The sequence below is a fragment of the Tachypleus tridentatus genome, chromosome 1 (genome assembly GCF_004210375.1).
Source record: "Tachypleus tridentatus isolate NWPU-2018 chromosome 1, ASM421037v1, whole genome shotgun sequence".
Classification (NCBI taxonomy): domain Eukaryota; kingdom Metazoa; phylum Arthropoda; class Merostomata; order Xiphosura; family Limulidae; genus Tachypleus; species Tachypleus tridentatus.
In genome coordinates, this window is record NC_134825.1 from 18,158,095 (window position 1) to 18,180,062 (window position 21,968).

General features: G+C 29.9%; 1 pseudogene across 1 annotated transcript in view; it reads left to right on the forward strand.

Moving 5' to 3' along the window:
• Positions 1–21,968, forward strand: part of LOC143244118 (uncharacterized) — a 271,994-nt pseudogene that overhangs the window by 29,281 nt on the left and 220,745 nt on the right. The gene's annotated exons all lie outside the window — the stretch shown is intronic.

A 21,968-nucleotide genomic window follows, 5' to 3' on the forward strand; every position in this document is an offset into this window, starting at 1 on the left:
TATATCAATGACTATAACGAAAAATTGTTCCAATACATTATGTCAATGACTATAACAAAAAATTGTTTAGACCAATACATTATATCAATGGCTATAACAAAAAATTGTTTAGACCAATACATTATATTAATTACTATAACATAAAATTGGTTAGACCAATACATTATATTAATAACTATAACAGAAATTTGGTTAGACCAGTACATTATATCAATGACTATAACAGAAAATTAGTAATACCAATACATTATATCAATGACTATAACAGAAAATTGGCTAGACCAATACATTATATCAATGACTATAACAGAAAAGTGTTAAGACCAATACATTATATTAATGACTATAACAAAAATTTGGTTAGACCAATACATTATATCAATGACTATAACAGAAAATTAGTAATACCAATACATTATATCAATGACTATAACAGAAAATTGGCTAGACCAATACATTATATCAATGACTATAACGAAAAATTGTTCCAATACATTATATCAATGACTATAACGAAAAATTGTTTAGACCAATACATTATATCAATGGCTATAACAAAAAAATTGTTTAGACCAATACATTATATCAATGGCTATAACAAAAAATTGTTTAGACCAATACATTATATTAATTACTACAACAGAAATTTGGTTAGACCAGTACACTATATCAATGACTATAACAGAAAATTGGCTAGACCAATTCAGTATATCAATGACTATAACGGAAAATTGGCTAGACCAATACATTATATCAATGACTATAACAGAAAAGTGTTAAGACCAATACATTATATTAATGACTATAACAGAAAATTGGTTAGACCAATACATTATATCAATGACTATAACAAAAAATTGTTTAGACCAATACATTATATTAATTACTATAACATAAAATTGGTTAGACCAATACATTATATTAATAACTATAACAGAAATTTGGTTAGACCAGTACATTATATCAATGACTATAACAGAAAATTAGTAATACCAATACATTATATCAATGACTATAACAGAAAATTGGCTAGACCAATACATTATATCAATGGCTATAACGGAAAATTGGCTAGACCAATACGTTATATTAATTAGTATAACATAAAACTGGTTAGGCCAATACATTATATCAATGACTATAACGAAAAATTGTTCCAATACATTATATCAATGACTATAACAAAAAATTGTTTAGACCAATACATTATATTAATTACTATATCATAAAACTGGTTAGGCCAATACATTATATCAATGGCTATAACGGAAAATTGGCTAGACCAATACGTTATATTAATTACTATAACATAAAACTGGTTAGGCCAATACATTATATCAATGACTATAACGAAAAATTGTTCCAATACATTATGTCAATGACTATTACAGAAAAGTGTTAAGACCAATACATTATATTAATGACTATAACAAAAAATTGTTTAGACCAATACATTATATCAATGACTATAACAGAAAAGTGTTAAGACCAATACATTATATTAATGACTGTAACAGAAAATTGGTTAGACCAATACATTATATCAGTGACTATAACAGAAAAGTGTTAAGACCAATACATTATATTAATTACTATAACATAAAACTGGTTAGACCAATACATTATATTAATTACTACAACAGAAATTTGGTTAGACCAGTACACTATGTCAATGACTATAACAGAAAATTGGCTAGACCAATTCAGTATATCAATGACTATAACGGAAAATTGGCTAGACCAATACATTATATCAATGACTATAACAGAAAAGTGTTAAGACCAATACATTATATTAATGATTATAACAGAAAATTAGTTAGACCAATACATTATATCAATGACTATAACAAAAAATTGTTTAGACCAATACATTATATTAATTACTATATCATAAAACTGGTTAGGCCAATACATTATATCAATGGCTATAACGGAAAATTGGCTAGACCAATACGTTATATTAATTACTATAACATAAAACTGGTTAGGCCAATACATTATATCAATGACTATAACGAAAAATTGTTCCAATACATTATATCAATTACTATAACGAAAAATTGTTCCAATACATTATGTCAATGACTATAACAGAAAAGTGTTAAGACCAATACATTATATTAATGACTATAACAAAAAATTGTTTAGACCAATACATTATATCAATGGCTATAACAAAAAATTGTTTAGACCAATACATTATATCAATGGCTATAACAAAAAATTGGTTAGACCAATACATTATATTAATAACTATAACAGAAATTTGGTTAGACCAGTACATTATATCAATGACTATAACAGAAAATTAGTAATACCAATACATTATATCAATGACTATAACAGAAAATTGGCTAGACCAATACATTATATCAATGGCTATAACGGAAAATTGGCTAGACCAATACGTTATATTAATTACTATAACATAAAACTGGTTAGGCCAATACATTATATCAATGACTATAACGAAAAATTGTTCCAATACATTATGTCAATGACTATAACAGAAAATTGGCTAGACCAATTCAGTATATCAATGACTATAACGGAAAATTGGCTAGACCAATACATTATATCAATGACTATAACAGAAAAGTGTTAAGACCAATACATTATATTAATGACTATAACAGAAAATTGGTTAGACCAATACATTATATCAATGACTATAACAAAAAATTGTTTAGACCAATACATTATATTAATTACTATAACATAAAATTGGTTAGACCAATACATTATATTAATAACTATAACAGAAATTTGGTTAGACCAGTACATTATATCAATGACTATAACAGAAAATTAGTAATACCAATACATTATATCAATGGCTATAACGGAAAATTGGCTAGACCAATACGTTATATTAATTACTATAACATAAAACTGGTTAGGCCAATACATTATATCAATGACTATAACGAAAAATTGTTTAGACCAATACATTATATCAATGACTATAACAGAAAAGTGTTAAGACCAATACATTATATTAATGACTATAACAAAAAATTGTTTAGACCAATACATTATATTAATAACTATAACAGAAATTTGGTTAGACCAGTACACTATATCAATGACTATAACAGAAAATTAGTAATACCAATACATTATATCAATGACTATAACAGAAAATTGGCTAGACCAATACATTATATCAATGGCTATAACGGAAAATTGGCTAGACCAATACGTTATATCAATGACTATAACAGAAAATTGGCTAGACCAATTCAGTATATCAATGACTATAACGGAAAATTGGCTAGACCAATACATTATATCAATGACTATAACAGAAAAGTGTTAAGACCAATACATTATATTAATGACTATAACAAAAAATTGTTTAGACCAATACATTATATCAATGGCTATAACAAAAAATTGTTTAGACCAATACATTATATCAATGGCTATAACAAAAAATTGGTTAGACCAATACATTATATTAATAACTATAACAGAAATTTGGTTAGACCAGTACATTATATCAATGACTATAACAGAAAATTAGTAATACCAATACATTATATCAATGACTATAACAGAAAATTGGCTAGACCAATACATTATATCAATGGCTATAACGGAAAATTGGCTAGACCAATACGTTATATTAATTACTATAACATAAAACTGGTTAGGCCAATACATTATATCAATGACTATAACGAAAAATTGTTCCAATACATTATGTCAATGACTATAACAGAAAAGTGTTAAGACCAATACATTATATTAATGACTATAACAAAAAATTGTTTAGACCAATACATTATATCAATGGCTATAACAAAAAATTGTTTAGACCAATACATTATATCAATGGCTATAACAAAAAATTGTTTAGACCAATACATTATATTAATTACTACAACAGAAATTTGGTTAGACCAGTACACTATATCAATGACTATAACAGAAAATTGGCTAGACCAATTCAGTATATCAATGACTATAACGGAAAATTGGCTAGACCAATACATTATATCAATGACTATAACAGAAAAGTGTTAAGACCAATACATTATATTAATGACTATAACAGAAAATTGGTTAGACCAATACATTATATCAATGACTATAACAAAAAATTGTTTAGACCAATACATTATATTAATTACTATAACATAAAATTGGTTAGACCAATACATTATATTAATAACTATAACAGAAATTTGGTTAGACCAGTACATTATATCAATGACTATAACAGAAAATTAGTAATACCAATACATTATATCAATGGCTATAACGGAAAATTGGCTAGACCAATACGTTATATTAATTACTATAACATAAAACTGGTTAGGCCAATACATTATATCAATGACTACAACGAAAAATTGTTTAGACCAATACATTATGTCAATGACTATAACAGAAAAGTGTTAAGACCAATACATTATATTAATGACTATAACAAAAAATTGTTTAGACCAATACATTATATTAATAACTATAACAGAAATTTGGTTAGACCAGTACACTATATCAATGACTATAACAGAAAATTAGTAATACCAATACATTATATCAATGACTATAACAGAAAATTGGCTAGACCAATACATTATATCAATGGCTATAACGGAAAATTGGCTAGACCAATACGTTATATCAATGACTATAACAGAAAATTGGCTAGACCAATTCAGTATATCAATGACTATAACGGAAAATTGGCTAGACCAATACATTATATCAATGACTATAACAGAAAAGTGTTAAGACCAATACATTATATTAATGACTATAACAGAAAATTGGTTAGACCAATACATTATATCAATGACTATAACAAAATATTGTTTAGACCAATACATTATATTAATTACTATAACATAAAACTGGTTAGGCCAATACATTATATCAATGACTACAACGAAAAATTGTTTAGACCAATACATTATGTCAATGACTATAACAGAAAAGTGTTAAGACCAATACATTATATTAATGACTATAACAAAAAATTGTTTAGACCAATACATTATATCAATGGCTATAACAAAAAATTGGTTAGACCAATACATTATATTAATAACTATAACAGAAATTTGGTTAGACCAGTACACTATATCAATGACTATAACAGAAAATTAGTAATACCAATACATTATATCAATGACTATAACAGAAAATTGGCTAGACCAATACATTATATCAATGGCTATAACGGAAAATTGGCTAGACCAATACGTTATATTAATTACTATAACATAAAACTGGTTAGGCCAATACATTATATCAATGACTATAACGAAAAATTGTTTAGACCAATACATTATGTCAATGACTATAACAGAAAAGTGTTAAGACCAATACATTATATTAATGACTATAACAAAAAATTGTTTAGACCAATACATTATATCAATGGCTATAACAAAAAATTGGTTAGACCAATACATTATATTAATAACTATAACAGAAATTTGGTTAGACCAGTACATTATATCAATGACTATAACAGAAAATTAGTAATACCAATACATTATATCAATGACTATAACAGAAAATTGGCTAGACCAATACATTATATCAATGGCTATAACGGAAAATTGGCTAGACCAATACGTTATATTAATTACTATAACATAAAACTGGTTAGGCCAATACATTATATCAATGACTATAACGAAAAATTGTTTAGACCAATACATTATGTCAATGACTATAAGAGAAAAGTGTTAAGACCAATACATTATATTAATGACTATAACAAAAAATTGTTTAGACCTATACATTATATCAATGACTATAACAGAAAAGTGTTAAGACCAATACATTATATTAATTACTGTAACAAAAAATTGGTTAGACCAATACATTATATCAATGACTATAACAGAAGATTGTTTAGACCAATGCATTATATCAGTGACTATAACAGAAAAGTGTTAAGACCAATACATTGTATTAATTACTATAACATAAAACTGGTTAGACCAATACATTATATTAATTACTACAACAGAAATTTGGTTAGACCAGTACACTATATCAATGACTATAACAGAAAATTGGCTAGACCAATTCAGTATATCAATGACTATAACGGAAAATTGGCTAGACCAATACATTATATTAATGATTATAACAGAAAATTAGTTAGACCAATACATTATATCAATGACTATAACAAAAAATTGTTTAGACCAATACATTATATTAATTACTATAACATAAAACTGGTTAGGCCAATACATTATATCAATGGCTATAACGGAAAATTGGCTAGACCAATACGTTATATTAATTACTATAACATAAAACTGGTTAGGCCAATACATTATATCAATGACTATAACGAAAAATTGTTCCAATACATTATATCAATGACTATAACGAAAAATTGTTCCAATACATTATATCAATGACTATAACGAAAAATTGTTCCAATACATTATGTCAATGACTATAACAAAAAATTGTTTAGACCAATACATTATATCAATGGCTATAACAAAAAATTGTTTAGACCAATACATTATATTAATTACTATAACATAAAATTGGTTAGACCAATACATTATATTAATAACTATAACAGAAATTTGGTTAGACCAGTACATTATATCAATGACTATAACAGAAAATTAGTAATACCAATACATTATATCAATGACTATAACAGAAAATTGGCTAGACCAATACATTATATCAATGACTATAACAGAAAAGTGTTAAGACCAATACATTATATTAATGACTATAACAAAAATTTGGTTAGACCAGTACATTATATCAATGACTATAACAGAAAATTAGTAATACCAATACATTATATCAATGACTATAACAGAAAATTGGCTAGACCAATACATTATATCAATGACTATAACGAAAAATTGTTCCAATACATTATATCAATGACTATAACGAAAAATTGTTTAGACCAATACATTATATCAATGGCTATAACAAAAAATTGTTTAGACCAATGCATTATATCAATGGCTATAACAAAAAATTGTTTAGACCAATACATTATATTAATTACTACAACAGAAATTTGGTTAGACCAGTACACTATATCAATGACTATAACAGAAAATTGGCTAGAGCAATTCAGTATATCAATGACTATAACGGAAAATTGGCTAGACCAATACATTATATCAATGACTATAACAGAAAAGTGTTAAGACCAATACATTATATTAATGACTATAACAGAAAATTGGTTAGACCAATACATTATATCAATGACTATAACAAAAAATTGTTTAGACCAATACATTATATTAATTACTATAACATAAAATTGGTTAGACCAATACATTATATTAATAACTATAACAGAAATTTGGTTAGACCAGTACATTATATCAATGACTATAACAGAAAATTAGTAATACCAATACATTATATCAATGACTATAACAGAAAATTGGCTAGACCAATACATTATATCAATGGCTATAACGGAAAATTGGCTAGACCAATACGTTATATTAATTACTATAACATAAAACTGGTTAGGCCAATACATTATATCAATGACTATAACGAAAAATTGTTCCAATACATTATATCAATGACTATAACAAAAAATTGTTTAGACCAATACATTATATTAATTACTATATCATAAAACTGGTTAGGCCAATACATTATATCAATGGCTATAACGGAAAATTGGCTAGACCAATACGTTATATTAATTACTATAACATAAAACTGGTTAGGCCAATACATTATATCAATGACTATAACGAAAAATTGTTCCAATACATTATGTCAATGACTATTACAGAAAAGTGTTAAGACCAATACATTATATTAATGACTATAACAAAAAATTGTTTAGACCAATACATTATATCAATGGCTATAACAAAAAATTGTTTAGACCAATACATTATATCAATGGCTATAACAAAAAATTGGTTAGACCAATACATTATATTAATAACTATAACAGAAATTTGGTTAGACCAGTACATTATATCAATGACTATAACAGAAAATTAGTAATACCAATACATTATATCAATGACTATAACAGAAAATTGGCTAGACCAATACATTATATCAATGGCTATAACGGAAAATTGGCTAGACCAATACGTTATATTAATTACTATAACATAAAACTGGTTAGGCCAATACATTATATCAATGACTATAACGAAAAATTGTTCCAATACATTATATCAATGACTATAACGAAAAATTGTTCCAATACATTATGTCAATGACTATAACAGAAAAGTGTTAAGACCAATACATTATATTAATGACTATAACAAAAAATTGTTTAGACCAATACATTATATCAATGGCTATAACAAAAAATTGTTTAGACCAATACATTATATCAATGGCTATAACAAAAAATTGTTTAGACCAATACATTATATTAATTACTACAACAGAAATTTGGTTAGACCAGTACACTATATCAATGACTATAACAGAAAATTGGCTAGACCAATTCAGTATATCAATGACTATAACGGAAAATTGGCTAGACCAATACATTATATCAATGACTATAACAGAAAAGTGTTAAGACCAATACATTATATTAATGACTATAACAGAAAATTGGTTAGACCAATACATTATATCAATGACTATAACAAAAAATTGTTTAGACCAATACATTATATTAATTACTATAACATAAAATTGGTTAGACCAATACATTATATTAATAACTATAACAGAAATTTGGTTAGACCAGTACATTATATCAATGACTATAACAGAAAATTAGTAATACCAATACATTATATCAATGACTATAACAGAAAATTAGTAATACCAATACATTATATCAATGACTATAACAGAAAATTGGCTAGACCAATACATTATATCAATGACTATAACGAAAAATTGTTCCAATACATTATATCAATGACTATAACGAAAAATTGTTCCAATACATTATATCAATGACTATAACGAAAAATTGTTCCAATACATTATATCAATGACTATAACGAAAAATTGTTCCAATACATTATGTCAATGACTATAACAGAAAAGTGTTAAGACCAATACATTATATTAATGACTATAACAAAAAATTGTTTAGGCCAATACATTATATCAATGGCTATAACAAAAAATTGTTTAGACCAATACATTATATCAATGGCTATAACAAAAAATTGTTTAGACCTTACATTATATTAATTACTACAACAGAAATTTGGTTAGACCAGTACACTATATCAATGACTATAACAGAAAATTGGCTTAACCAATTCAGTATATCAATGACTATAACGTAAAATTGGCTAGACCAATACATTATATCAATGACTATAACAGAAAAGTGTTAAGACCAATACATTATATTAATGACTATAACAGAAAATTGGTTAGACCAATACATTATATCAATGACTATAACAAAAAATTGTTTAGACCAATACATTATATTAATTACTATAACATAAAATTGGTTAGACCAATACATTATATCAATAACTATAACAGAAAATTAGTAATACCAATACATTATATCAATGACTATAACAGAAAATTGGCTAGACCATTACATTATATCAATGGCTATAACGGAAAATTGGCTAGACCAATACGTTATATTAATTACTATAACATAAAACTGGTTAGGCCAATACATTATATCAATGACTATAACGAAAAATTGTTCCAATACATTATATCAATGACTATAACGAAAAATTGTTCCAATACATTATATCAATGACTATAACGAAAAATTGTTCCAATACATTATGTCAATGACTATAACAGAAAAGTGTTAAGACCAATACATTATATTAATGACTATAACAAAAAATTGTTTAGACCAATACATTATATCAATGGCTATAACAAAAAATTGTTTAGACCAATACATTATATCAATGGCTATAACAAAAAATTGTTTAGACCAATACATTATATCAATGGCTATAACAAAAAATTGGTTAGACCAATACATTATATTAATAACTATAACAGAAATTTGGTTAGACCAACATTATATCAATGACTATAACAGAAAATTAGTAATACCAATACATTATATCAATGACTATAACAGAAAATTGGCTAGACCAATACATTATATCAATGGCTATAACGGAAAATTGGCTAGACCAATACGTTATATTAATTACTATAACATAAAACTGGTTAGGCCAATACATTATATCAATGACTATAACGAAAAATTGTTCCAATACATTATGTCAATGACTATAACAGAAAAGTGTTAAGACCAATACATTATATTAATGACTATAACAAAAATTGTTTAGACCAATACATTATATCAATGGCTATAACAAAAAATTGTTTAGACCAATACATTATATCAATGGCTATAACAAAAAATTGTTTAGACCAAAACATTATATTAATTACTACAACAGAAATTTGGTTAGACCAGTACATTATATCAATGACTATAACAGAAAATTGTGACCAATTAGTATATCAATGACTATAACGGAAAATTGGCTAGACCAATACATTATATCAATGACTATAACAGAAAAGTGTTAAGACCAATACATTATATTAATGACTATAATAGAAAATTGGTTAGACCAATACATTATATCAATGACTATAACAAAAAATTGTTTAGACCAATACATTATAGTAATTACTATAACATAAAATTGGTTAGACCAATACATTATATTAATAACTATAACAGAAATTTGGTTAAATTAGTAATGACTATAACAGAAAATTACCAATACATTATATCAATGACTATAACAGAAAATTAGTAATACCAATACATTATATCAATGACTATAACAGAAAATTGGTTAGACCAATACATTATATCAATGACTATAACGAAAAATTGTTCCAATACATTATATCAATGACTATAACGAAAAATTGTTCCAATACATTATATCAATGACTATAACGAAAAATTGTTCCAATACATTATATCAATGACTATAACGAAAAATTGTTCCAATACATTATAATGACTATAACAGAAAAGTGTTAAGACCAATACATTATATCAATGACTATAACAGAAAATTGTTTAGGCCAATACATTATATCAATGACTATAACAAAAAATTGGCTTAGACCAATACATTATATCAATGGCTATAACGGAAAATTGTTTAGACCAATACATTATATTAATTACTATAACATAAAACTGGTTAGACCAATACATTATATCAATGACTATAACGAAAAATTGTTAACCAATACATTATATCAATGACTATAACGTAAAAATTGTTCCAATACATTATATCAATGACTATAACAGAAAAGTGTTAAGACCAATACATTATATTAATGACTATAACAAAAAATTGTTTAGACCAATACATTATATCAATGACTATAACAAAAAATTGTTTAGACCAATACATTATATCAATTACTATAACATAAAATTGTTTAGACCAATACATTATATCAATAACTATAACAGAAAATTAGTAATACCAATACATTATATCAATGACTATAACAGAAAATTGGCTAGACCAATACATTATATCAATGGCTATAACGGAAAATTGGCTAGACCAATACGTTATATTAATTACTATAACATAAAACTGGTTAGGCCAATACATTATATCAATGACTATAACGAAAAATTGTTCCAATACATTATATCAATGACTATAACGAAAAATTGTTCCAATACATTATATCAATGACTATAACGAAAAATTGTTCCAATACATTATGTCAATGACTATAACAGAAAAGTGTTAAGACCAATACATTATATTAATGACTATAACAAAAAATTGTTTAGACCAATACATTATATCAATGGCTATAACAAAAAATTGTTTAGACCAATACATTATATCAATGGCTATAACAAAAAATTGTTTAGACCAATACATTATATCAATGGCTATAACGGAAACTTGGCTAGACCAATACATTATATTTATTACTATAACTGAAATTTGGTTAGATAAACACACTGTATTAATTACTACAACAGAAATTTGGTTAGACCAGTACATTATATCATATGACTATAACAGAAAATTAGTTAAACCAACATTATATCAATGACTATAAAATCATCATTGAAAAGTGGTTGTACAGATTAATTACTATAACGGATGTCCCTCCAGTGGCACAGCGGTATGTACAGTTAATTACTATAACGGATGTCCCTCCAGTGGCACAGCGGTATGTACAGTATATTAATTACTATAACGGATGTCCCTCCAGTGGCACAGCGGTATGTACAGTATATTAATTACTATAACGGATGTCCCTCCAGTGGCACAGCGGTATGTACAATATATTAATTACTATAACGGATGCCCCTCCAGTGGCACAGCGGTACGTCTGCGTAGCCACACCGCTAAAAATCGGGTTTCGATACCCTAGGTGGGCAGAGCACGAATAGCCCGTTGTGTAGCTTTATGCTTAATTTTAAAGAAACTATAACAGACAAGTAGTTAGACCAACACAGTATATTAATTACTATATCAGCCATTTAGTTAGATCAAAACAGCACACTAAGTTGCAATATCTTAGTCAGTAAAGCCTATATTGAACGAAGAACAGAAAACTTTAGGTAACTCCAGTAAGATCCGAGCAAACGAATAACAATGAGAAAAATGTTTTTCTCATAGGAAAGCCACTTAGAACTATCTGCTTTTGTTCACCCATGGAATCGAACACGTGATTTAGCATTGATAAACAAACAAAAATCATAATGATGTTAAAATAGTGTAAAACACAATGAATCCAAGAAGCATTTCAAGTATTTCTAAAAGGAAATAAGTTTGAGAAAAATTGAGAAGAATCATTGTCTTCAATAAAACATGTTTAGAAAAACGTATAGCATTCTGAATGTCTGGCTAATGGAAGGAAGTATTGTGTCTTGAAGGCCTGTCAAATAGAAGGAAATATTGTGTCTTGAAATCTTATCTAATAGAAGGAAGTATTGTCTCTTGAAGGCCTGTCAAATAGAAGAGAAGAAGCTTTGTGTCTTGAAGACTTGGCTAATAGAAGGAGGTATTGTGTCTTGAAGACTTGGCTAATGGAAGAAGCTTTGTGTCTTGAAGACTTGGCTAATGGAAGGAGGTATTGTGTCTTGAAGACTTGGCTAATGGAAAAAGCTTTGTGTCTTGAAGACTTGGCTAATGGAAGGAGGTATTGTGTCTTGAAGACTTGGCTAATAGAAGAAGCTTTGTGTCTTGAAGACTTGGCTAATGGAAGGAGGTATTGTGTCTTGAAGACTTGGCTAATAGAAGGAGGTATTGTGTCTTGAAGACTTGGCTAATAGAAGGAGGTATTGTGTCTTGAAGACTTGGGTAATAGAAGGAGGTATTGTGTCTTGAAGACTTGGCTAATAGAAGGAGGTATTGTGTCTTGAAGACTTGGCTAATGGAAAAAGCTTTGTGTCTTGAAGACTTGGCTAATAGAAGAAGCTTTGTGTCTTGAAGACTTGGCTAATGGAAGGAGGTATTGTGTCTTGGAGACTTGGCTAATAGAAGGAGGTATTGTGTCTTGAAGACTTGGCTAATAGAAGGAGGTATTGTGTCTTGAAAGTCTGGCCAGTAGGGGAATGTACAATGTTTTTATCGTATTTATTGGTAATTGGAAGATGCTTCTGAGTAAAGATATAAGCAGTTACTTTGTCGTAAAAGATACGTAAAGCCTTAGTTATAAACTTCGTGTTTGAATAACTTCAACATCATTTCAACGTTTCCTGACGGTGACATGAAGAATCTAATGACACTTCGATTACATTCAACTTCTGTAGTTCATGCAACAACTTAATAACACCAACAACTTGAACATTTTCACGCATGTTACTTATGTTTAAATAATTTCTTTGCTCCCTGTTTTTTCTAGAATATGCTTAATCAGCATAATTATAGTTAAGTTGTAAATGACAATAATTTTTGTTTAAAGAGTCCAATGGCTCACTAAACAGAACCCAAATAAATGTTTTCCATTTCTTTCTCAGTTTTATAAACAGATAGTTGTTTTTGAAAGTCCAGCCAAACATTTTATGTGCTAGTTTTCACAGAAACCACCCGTGTTTTAAAATGAAGAAAATACAATGCGAAGGCTTTAGCTATTACATTATACAATATCGTCGAATCTATTGGTTGCTTACCTTCCTTAATTGTTTCAAAATTTAGAATAATCATCCTGCAGTTCGTCTGTTACAGTGGAGCAGACATGTGTCTGGAAGCTTTAGTCTGCCTACCTTCCCAGAATGTTTCAATATATAAACGAAATATTCTGCAATATGTCTGTACGTCTGTTACAGTGAAGCAGACAACAATGTGGTGATCAGTGATGTCGAGACAACTCACTTGTAGAGAAATATATATGTAAAAATATACATGACTTACAGTGTAAATATGTAAAATATGTAATATGTAAAATATACATGACTTACAAAAACAAAAAATGAACCTAGACCATCAAATGGCATGCTGCATTGAACCAGATATTTACGGACTTATACAACGAAACATAAACCAAATCAATACTAAGAACGACAGAGACAAAAATATCTGCTACAACAAAAAACTAGAAAAACTAAGATGTAAACAACAGAAAAGACATCACGAAAAAACCGTTGACTAACCACATAATTAACAGATCCGACCGACAGTTAAACACAGACGAGATACATCAACTTAACAAAGGACTCAACTTCGCAATAGCACCTAGGTACATTCCAACCTTAGAAATCAAAACATGTTTAGAAGATCTAGCCAGGAGACTTGTAATACTTTTCACAGAAAACAAAAACAAGAAAACAACCAAACACAACCAACAGAAAGAAGACAACTTAGATAATTTTATTGACATCCCAAACTTCCCAGGTAAAATTAAAAATTTATATTTTTCAGAAACACCTAAAAACAACATCTTAAATGATTTTTTCAAAGAATTTTCTCATAAAACCATCAACATAATTTCACAAAACAGAAAAGTAAAAAACAATCTTACAAAAAGAGACATTAATTCCATTAAAGACCTAAAACAAGACAAAAAATAAAAATTCTAAAAGCAAATAAAGGTAACGCTATAATCATAATGAACACGAATGAATACATTCAAAAAATGAAGAACATCCTATCAGACACTAACAAATTTAAACCAATACACACAAATCTAACAAAGACACACGAAACGCAACTAAACAAAATACTACTAAAAATAAAAAAAGCCAACACATTTTCAAAAACACTTTACTCCTACCTACGTAAAACCGACTCACGCACACCACAAATATACGGCATCCCCAAACCTCATAAACCAGATTGTCCATTACGACCAATAATGTCCACATATGATTCGTTTAATTACAATCTTTGTAAATACATAGCATGGGCATTCTCTAAATATGTAACATCAGCCAGCTCATTCATCAAAGACTCTTTTAATTTCAAGTCTAATCTAAATCAACTTAATCATAAAGCCTTAATTGCCAGTTTCGATGTTATATCCCTCTTTACATAAGTTCCAACAACTGAAGCCTGCAAGATAGCCTTAGAACTCTATATCCGAGACCCTAACCCATCTATAGACATTTCAAACAACCAATTAGCAACCCTCATAGAATTCACCACGATGAAGACAAACTTCATGTTCAACAGCCACTACTATATACAAACAAATGGTCTAAGCATAAGCAACCCAGTGTTATTAGTTCTAGCCAATATTTTTATGACACAAGTTGAAACACAGGCAATTAACACAGCATTACATCCACCACTATACTGGTACAGATATGTAGATGACACGGTTGCGGGATTCAGATCTACAGAACACATACTTAATTTTTTCAATCACATTAACTCTACACATCCCAACATTAACTTCACATGTGAACAGGAAGAAAGCAATCAAATATCATTTCTTAACCTCAAAATTACAAGAACCGACACACAATTTCAAAGAAATCCACCGACATATCACCCTTACTGGACTATACATTCCTTGGGACTCAGCACATGAAACAAAACAAAAACTCAACATACTAAGAAACCAAATAAACACAGCCATAAAACTATGCTCACCAGATAAAATTAACGATGAATTAGACAAAATAAAACAATACTTCATCAACATCAATAAGTTTCCTCCACAAACCGTAGAAAACATTATACGCACACATCTAGACAGAAAGCAAAATCAACCAACAAAAGTAAATATATCTCACGAATCAAAAAATCACGAAACCATATACTGCTGCATACCATATATTCCCGACATCACCAGAAAAATAACCAACATTTGGCAAAACCTAGTGACAAAATATGACATTCCAGTTAATACCAAATTTATTAAAAAACCAGGCACAAAACTGAGGTCTATACTATGTAAAAACTACACTGACAAACACCACACCAACATTATTTATAAAATACAATGTGATAACTGCCACGACTTCTATATTGGAGAAACAAGTGGAAAAATGGAAACCAGATTCAAAGAACATAAAAAGTCACCTTCACACGTTTTCGAACACTGCAAGTCAAATAAACACAACATAACCATAGAAAACACTCAAATACTAAATAAAGAATCAAACATAAACAAACGCAAAATTAAAGAAGCCTTACTTATACAACAACTTAAACCCAAAATAAACCAATACAAAGGAACACCTTTATATCTATATTAAAAATAATAAAATAAATAATATAAAATTATATATTCAAACATCTAATACCGCCCTCTGCATTCCGACATTCAGTTACACAACCCATTTCAAACATGTGGTCAGCTTCCGGTCAGTTTCCTCTTTTTTTCTTTGTGAACCAGACGATGACCAAAGAAGGTCGAAACGTTGTTTGCTCCTCTACGTAAAATATTTTCTCAACCCAAACGAGCCGTTTTTACATATATATAACAATGTGATGGGTTAAGCTACTATATTATACAATCTCCTCGGTTCTAGGTTACCTGATGATCCTATAAAATTAGTGAAAATCATGTACTTGTAGGTTTGTTTGTTTATTTTTGATAAAAGCTAAATTAGGCTATCTGCTCTGCCCACTGTGAGATATCGAACCCCGGATTTTAACAGTGGTAAGTTCGTTGGCTTACCACTGTCCTATCGGGGTCATTATCAGTAATGTAGATAATTCTATATACTGGTCATATTAAGAATGCATGATCAATGTCATAAAACAAAAACATTTATAATGATTAAGAAATGCACTGGTTTTTCTCCAGTTTCGTATCCTCGCTGATATGGATATTTTCAGTCGTATTCCCAATTTCTTACAAGGTTCTTCCATTTTAGGAGAAACGTGTTAATTCTAACTAAGTCCATTTGCTGAACGAACCATGTAAAGAAATGTTCATAAGTCTAAAAGAATGTGGAAAAATCATAGTAGTTTTATAAAAAAAATCATAGTAGTTTTATAAAGAAAGAAATCATAGTAGTTTTATAAAGAAAAAATCATAGTAGTTTTATAAAGAAAGAAGTCATAGTATTTTTATAAAGAAAAAATCATAGTAGTTTTATAAAGAAAGAAATCATAGTATTTTTATAAAGAAAGAAATCATAGTATTTTTATAAAGAAAAAAATCATAGTAGTTTTATAAAGAAAAAATCATAGTAGTTTTATAAAGAAAGAAATCATAATATTTTTATAAAGAAAAAAATCATAGTAGTTTTATAAAGAAAGAAATCATAGTATTTTTATAAAGAAAAAAATCATAGTAGTTTTATAAAGAAAAAGTAAACTCAAATTAAGATAACTTTAGAAAAACAAAATCAGTAAACATCCCGTTTATTGTTATACGGGAAGGCAGCTAGTCATCACCACCCACCGCCAACTCTTGGGCTACTCTTTTACCAACGAATAGTGGGATTGACCGTCACATTATAATGCCCCCACGGCTGAAAGGGCGAGCATGTTTGGCGCGACTCGGGCGCGCACCCGCGACCCTCAGATTACGAAGCGCACGCCTCAACGCGCTAGGCCATGCCGGGCCATTCTGTTAAAAACGTTTCTACAGTATTATTTTTGTTTCACGATGGCCGAAAGAAGATGAAATATTCAATTGAAACACATTTTAATCGTTCGTTAGTTTAAACGTTAAAAAAGAAAGGTAGATTTAAGTTTATAATAAGGAAATGAACAAATAGAAGCTTTACTCTCTTCAAACCATTCATTTCCAAAACCGTCGACGTAAATGAATTACCACGAAATCTGAAACCCTTTTCGTTGGTAATGAGTTTAGGTGACCAGACATTCCTGGTGGTCTTCTACAGTGATGCTTTTCAAACTGTAGCCCAGAACAATGCAATTTAAAAAAGAAACAAAACCGAACGGGCATTATCTATAATTTGCTAATTGTTGGCAAAAAACAAAACTGAAACATTCTGAGTAATTGCTATTTTTTTTCGGAAAATTTCAACCAATCAACTAAAAGAAGTGTAAGGTGAAGCAATATCATTAGCTGAAGTTGTTTATAAACAAAGTACAAATAGTGAATACATATAAAGAGTACGTTTATCAGATTACAAATTAAATAAGTAATAGTGATTAAAGTTATTTTTGATCACGTGACCTACGTTTCAATGTATTTAACTGACCGTTGGATTGATGCCTGCATTTATTCTAGGCCCGGCATGGCCAGTTGGCTTAAGGCGTTCGACTTGTAATCTGAGGGTCGCGGGTTCGAATCCGCGTCACACCAAACATTCTCGCCCTTTCAGCCGTTGGGGCGTTATAATGTGACGGTCAATCCCACTATTCGTTGGTAAAAGAGTAGCCCAAGAGTTGGCGGTGGGAGGTGATGACTTGCTGCCTTCCCTCTAGTCTTACACTGCTAAATTAGGGACGGCTAGCGCAGTTAGCCCTCGAGTAGCGTTGCGCGAAATTCAAAAACAAACAAAAAACAAACAAGCATTTCTTCTGATTTATTTTGTCTCATTCTCTAACCTGTAAAAAAAAATCACGTTTTACGAATTCACGTAAGTCTAAAAATACACATTCCAATAAATGCAGTCGAGCTTCAGATTGAGAATTCGTATTACATCTTTGTATGTTACTAAATCACACCACTCTATGTGACTGCATCAATTCTTTATTATGTTATATGCTAAGATCAGACAGGTGACTCTACTAGTAAAACAGAGCAATAGTCAAATGTATCACGTGATAGTATAATGTTCTTTAGGTTGAATAAGCAGGAGTTTGTCTCTGGAAATTCACGCAAATCTCTTCAGTGCTATCTGCGCTAGCTTTTCCTAATTTATCATTGTAGGACTAGAGAAAAGGAAGCTGGTCATTGAAAGTTTGCCTCGAGAAAGGAAGTGAAGCAACTGGTCTTGTCAAGGGACGTTGGGCAGAATTACCATCCGTGATGGTGTAGATGAAACGTATGGTTAGGCAGTCAATAATTTAAAATAGCGCCAGTATTGAAGGGAAACTAAAGGAATTCTTGAGTTGGCTACATTCAGGTCTTTTAAATATTATTCTACGAAAATATTTTGAAATATAACACAGAGGACTGAACTATGGATATATTTCTACAGTAAAGTCTTAGAATGTACCACGAACCATTGCACTGACGATATTTATGTATGGAAAAAAAAAAATGGCCCGGTATGGCTAAGCGTGTTAAGGCATGCGACTCGTAATCTGAGGGTCGCGGGTTTGCATCCCGGTCGCGCCAAACATGCTCGCCCTTTTAGTCGTGAGGGCGTTATAATGTGACGGTCAATCCCACTGGTCGTTGGTAAAAGAGTAGCCCAAGAGTTGGCGGTGGGTGGTGATGACTAGCTGTCTTCCCTTTAGTCTTACACTGCTAAATTAGGGACGGCTAGCACAGATAGCCCTCGAGTAGCTTTGTGCGAAATTCCAAAACAAACAACTAACAAACAAAATGTATGGAAAAATCTCAGAATATACCTCAAACAATTGCACTGTGCAATGATATGGGTTTTGCCACGAACCAAAGATGTAGGTAGTAAACATGTTGCCCAAGTTCCACTACTCGCGCCTGTGAGGATATGTTGCCGCAGAGCACATGGAAAACGTACTTATATGGTACAGTTAACCCTAAATCGTGCAAGTAGGTCTATACAAGCAGTAACAACAAAGAACCCTTGTTCAACAGCTTGCCTTTAAAGCTGGAGAATATAGTTTACAGCTTATTTTAAGACCGTTCTTACTGTGTCCTGATGTCAGTATATGGTTGCGTGGGAGAGATCTGTTCAACGTTTCGTTCTTTCTACGTTTTTTCAGTGTTCATGTGCACGTACTCTTTCTCAAAGTACTGTTATGTTCCTCATGTTTACCGTATTCTGTTTTTTTTAATAAAGTGCGGTATCGTATTTTAGTACTCCTACTGACTGGCATGAAACGAACTCGAGACCGTTCTGACTTCGCAACAATACTTTGTTTGACGGGATGCCTCGTGACCGTTCTGATTTCACAACAATACTATGTTTGACGGGATGCCTCGTGACCGTTTTGATTTCACAACAATACTATGTTTGACGGGATGCCTCGTGACCGTTCTGATTTCACAACAATACTATGTTTGACGGGATCCCTCGTGACCGTTCTGATTTCACAACAATACTATGTTTGACGGGATGCCTGTTTGGTCTAGTGAAAGAAATAATCTATGTATAATCTACAATAGTCTATATAAACGAGTAATGATAACCAGGCTATTATGGTCGAATTGTTCTCGTAAAAACCACTAACTCTGAACTTTCAGTTGACTTCAGAAGTACTCAAGTTTTAAAAACACATGAAAGAACCAGTATAACGTGCTTTCAAATAAGTATAGATGTTTCTCCTAAGTACATTTGGTCACGTTCTCTGTGTTCTCACTAAAGAACACGCAGCTGTTTTGACTCAAACCGACAGATTTGTCATCTTTCAATGACTAGTTTAATAGTTCTTGTTTAACAGCGTACATACTATTATGTGTAAATGATTTTAGTTATTTGTAATGTTTACAGGTGAGCTGGTATACAAGAATATACTAACTAGTTGTAGCTGAGCACTAAGCTGAATAATGGGATATCCGTACGGTTTCCACAGTGGAAAATCGAACCTGTTACTGTTCTTTAAAAAGTCAGCACTGAGTCAACGTCTGACGATGTCGTACACCAATTTGATGTAACTATCTCGCAGGGTTTAGTTAGATCTTCACCACAACCGAAATGGAGGTTCATAAGGTCCACACCGGGATACATAAAATGTTAAGTGTTGCATTTTGGCTCTTATGGGCGTTTTGTCTTTTCAACATTATTTCGCCTTGATTTTGAATCTTCACCAAATTAGTGTGAAGGTTTGTTGAATCCATGCGGAGATATATGGAAATTTACGGTTTCATATTTATATGTTGCAGTTTTTATTAGTTTTTTTTTGTACATTAACATATAAAGGAAGCAGCTTTGGAATCCTGATGGATGTTTGAAATGCTGATGGAGGTTCTTGTTGGAAGTGAGATGTCATTACTTAATTGTCTGCGTGTTATTTCCATGGTATCTTTAGCAGTTATAATGGTTGATATCACTATGTAATACAAATCTTGTTTCTGGATAGTATGTGTCATTTCTTAATTGCTTATGTTGTAAAAGTACAGAAAGTGGCCACTATTCCCTTCAGACTTTGCTTTTGTGACCTGGATAATGAAATTTAGAAATTAGAAGTGAGTAGTTTTTAGAGATTTGCGACTGCAATGACTTGAAGACGAAAGGCGGAAGACTTTCGAAACGTTGTCCTCTATACTTTTCTCCACAACAGACAGTTACCGTCCATTCTACAAAGTTTCATCATGAATACTCTGCCTAAACAATCTATCAAAGAAATGTAATGCAAATCACTTTCACGTATCAGCCCCCAAATATAGTCTCTCGTCATGTTTTCGTTATACACTCCCACGTCACAAAAGCAAACTTTGAAGAGAAAAATAGCTCTTTTTCCATTTACTTTAGGCATAAGCAATTGAGAAAAAACACTTTCTGTCCAGGAACAAGA